Raw genomic sequence first — 4,110 nt, forward strand, 5'->3', positions numbered from 1 at the left:
CCGCCCCTTCCGCCGCACGGGGCCCGCCCCCCCGCCCCCCCCCGCCCCGCGCTGGCCACGGCGCGCAGGCGCAAGGCGCACCGCCCGCCGCGAGAAGCCCGGGGGCGCCCGGGGCCCGGACGCGGGCGCGGGGGCGGGGCTAGGGCCCGGCGGACGTGGCCGCGGAATTCCGGCGGGGTGGGGGGGCGCGTGCGCGCGGAGGCCTGCGGGCCCGCGTCGGCGCGGCGGTGGGCGGGGCGCCGGGGAGCTGTCGGGAAGGGGTGGGGGAGGGCGGCGCTCGCGGCCTCGGGAGCTCTGCCCCGGCTGGGCGTTGGCCGTCGGCTCCGGAGCCCGAGGGTGGCGGCGCTCACTCCGTCCCGCGAGCGCGGAGGCTTCCAGGGTGGGGTAGAGGGCGAGCCGTGGGGTCCCGGACACCCCGGCCCCAGCAGGAAGACTCCCAGCCCCGCAGAGCACTTTCCAGCCTACGGGCATGAATGTCGACCGAAGTACAGCTCAGGCGTTTAAGTCGTGGCAGAGTTTTGTGGTTTTCATCTTTCTTAAAAGTTACCGTTGCTATTAACATTTTAACTCGGACCGAAAGTAAGGACCCGCGACTGCCCTTGCAACGTCACCGAGGGCGGGAAGGCTCCGCGCTGAAGCGGAGATGGAAACGAGCCTGCTTAATGCTTGCTACCTCGCTGCGGGGGCAGCGCGGGAGCTAAGATTTTGAAAACCTGTTGGATTATATAATAAGTGGTAAAACCGGAGTTGTACCCGAGTTCCAGGATTTCTGGGGAAAAAGGAAGTCTCCCAAATGTTTGCTGTAGCCAATAGGCAATAAGTAGGGACCAATAAGGCAAATAGAAATGGTCATGATTCGGGCTCTGTTATAATCAGTATCTGAAGCCGAGGCTGCAACCCGCGCCCCCCCCCCATAATGTGCATATGCGATTGTGAGGGGTTAGGCCTTCCTCAGGTGCTTGATAGGGGTTCATTGTCGCTGGATATGGAGCAATTTTTTAAAAATGAACTGCTGGTTTTCTTTTCTGTCTTCATTATTTTTGAGGCTAAAAGCCCACCACTTTTACCCCAATTGTAATTTACTCGAGTATAGTCAGTTACAGAAAACTAAACATTAAGTCTAAGGTAGACCGCCTGCTGGAAAACGTGGATGTACTCAAATCTGGATTCAAATCCCAGCTCCCGAACACAGTAAATACAATAAGGACAAAAACTGGGGAGAAGTTACTTCATCTCTTTAAATTTGGGGTTATTCGTCTGTACAATGTTTTGTGTTTGTTTTGTTTTTTTTTTTTAAGACTATTCATGAGAGACACAGAGCAGAAGCAGGCTCCATGCAGGGAGCCCGATGCGGGACTCAATCCCAGGACTCCAGGATCACGCCCTGGGCCAAAGGCAGGCTCTAACCCGCTGAGCCATCCAGGGATCCCTGTGTTTTGTTTTTTTTATTTTTTGGGTTTTTTAGCAAACTTCTGTTTGCATTACCGAAGGAAATGAGGCAGCTTGTTAATTTAAAAATCGTTTTTAATCCTTACCGGTTTTTATTCTACAAACTGTTTAACACTTTAGTTCATTTCTCATCTCTCTCTCTCTCTCTTTTTTTTTAAATATATATATATATATATCCAGGTGTTTCCTAAACTGTTCTATGGAACATTAGTCCTTTGCAAAATGTTAATAGATGCTTCGTGGAAAAAATTTCCAGCATCAGTGCTGGGAACGCTGTACTTTTTGCTTATTGCAAGTTCATCTATGTAGCATTCTTGCCAAAAACATTTAGCCTGAATTTGTGAGGAGCACTCAGATAAATTCACAGTGTGATTTATTTTGACTTTTCAGTAAGGTCGAAGCATAGAAGAAATAAAAAGACCGATCTGCCATTAGGGCAACTGAACTGGATAGCATTGTGGATTGTTTTTCTTTTTAAGTTTTCAAAGAATCCATAGACAATTGAAGAAATTTGAACACGAGAGCAAAATAGAGATGTTATTGACTTAATTTCTCAGGTATGATAAATTGTGATTATTGCAAAAATGCTTTTGTTTTTAGGAGATATATGTTCAAATCTTTAGGGAGAGATCATGATATTTGTCTGGGAACTTCTTTCAGATAGTCCAGGCCAAAACAAAGCATATATGTAAAGAGAAAACATAGCACTGTGTTAATTATGGTTCTAGGAGAAGAGTATATGTCTTTCAACTCTTCTATAGGTTTGAAATTTTTAAAGATTAAAAGTCGGGGAAGAAATTGTAGCTAGCAATTACTAGCTTTTATTTTATTTTTTTTTTGCTAGCAACTACTTTAGGAAATAAAATATACTAATAATGCTTATTTATAGGAAAATACAAAATTCATTTATATACTGATTTTCTTATAATCTGACCTTAAGAAGTGGTGTGCCATGTATAAGAACTGTAGGAAATTGAGAAATGACCTCATTCTTAAAGGCGTTATATTGAATCTACACTGAGGCTTATTCACTAGAGTAATGTTCATGTACATCGTCTAATGATCCCTGCTCTATGCCGTGTATGTTGCATCAGAATTAACAATATTAATGAACTCTTGTAATCTGTTAATAATTTTTAAAATGTTCATTTATTCCTACAAGTATTTCTTTACTGCTGTGTGCCCAGGCACTATACTAGGTTCTAGAGATAAAGCCTCCATCAATAATGTACAGATAAAGTTCCTGCCCACACACAGCTTACATTTAGGGAATCAGAAAGAACACAGAGTACAAGCAAATACCTATCGAATGATAAGTGCTATGTAGAATAATAAACTAGGCTTTTGAGATTAGGGAACACCAGGTAAGGATGAGCAAATACTACTTTATACAGGGTGAACAAAGAAGACTTCACTGAGAAGGTGACATTTGAGCAGAGATCTGAATGAGGTGAGGGAGTGGGTTGTGGATATAAGTAAAGTGTGGACTGAAGGGGATAGCATGCTTAGCATGTTTCAAAAATAGCAAGGAGACCAAGGAGAATGAATGATAATAAGCAAGAGGTAGAATTGTAGGCGATGAGGTGAGAGAAGTAGCCAAGGCCAGATCATGTAACATGCTTTCAGAGGTGTTTTCGCTCCTTTAGCTATCATCTGGGAAGCACTTGCTGTAGTGCTGGTACGTGTAGAACACAGTAACTGCTAACTCGTATTGTATTCGTTTTCTGTTGTGGTGGTGAGAAATTACCACAAATTTAGTGGTTTAAAAGAACGTAGATGTATTGTCTTATAACTCTAAGTCTGAAGTCCAACACAGGTCTCACTGGGGTAAAATCAAGGTATCAGTTGACTGCATTCCTTTCTGGACAGAATCCTCCCTAGGGAAGGCTCTGTTGCTTTGCCTTTTCCTGCTTATAGAGGCCACTTATATTCCTTAGCTTGTGGCCCCTTTCTATCTTCAAAGCCATTAACATTGGTCAAAGATTCTTCACTGTTAAGGATTCTTGTGATTAAATTGGGTACACCTAGATAATCCAGGATAATCTGTCCATATCAAGGTTCTTAACCTTAATCACATCTGCAAAATCCCTTTATCCTTATAAAATAACTCACAGATTCTGGTAATTAGGGTGTGAACATCGATGGGAGGGGCATTGCTTCTAACCACAGTCCATCCTCTGGCTTCCAAAGATTCATGTCCATTCATATGCAAAATCTACTTGCCTCCTCCCTCGATCCCTCAAATTCTCAACGTATTACAGCAGTCCATCTAAATTTCAAAATTCCCAACCTCATTTAAATTATGTATAGATGAGGCTCTGATAATCCATCCTAGGGAAAATCCCTTTCCATCTATAGACCTGGGAAGCTAAAAAACACGATGTCTGCTCCCAGACAGGCCCTGGAAGAGGAGGCACAGGAGAACAAGTGCAGCCGTTTCCATTCAAAAGGGAGAAAGTGGAAGAATAAAAGTAGTCACCACCCTGAAGAATTTCAAAACCCAATCAGGCAATCTCCATTAAATTTCAAGGCCTAGGAATAATCTGTGGTTCTTGGTTCTGCTCTCTGGGCTCACAATGGCTCCACTCTGGGCACTAGGAATTACAGCATGGATATCTTCGTGTGACTATTTTTCTGCCCATCACAAACATCGTTATTAGA

Source organism: Nyctereutes procyonoides, unplaced genomic scaffold (genome assembly GCF_905146905.1).
Source record: "Nyctereutes procyonoides isolate TBG_1078 unplaced genomic scaffold, NYPRO_anot_genome, whole genome shotgun sequence".
NCBI classification, from domain to species: domain Eukaryota; kingdom Metazoa; phylum Chordata; class Mammalia; order Carnivora; family Canidae; genus Nyctereutes; species Nyctereutes procyonoides.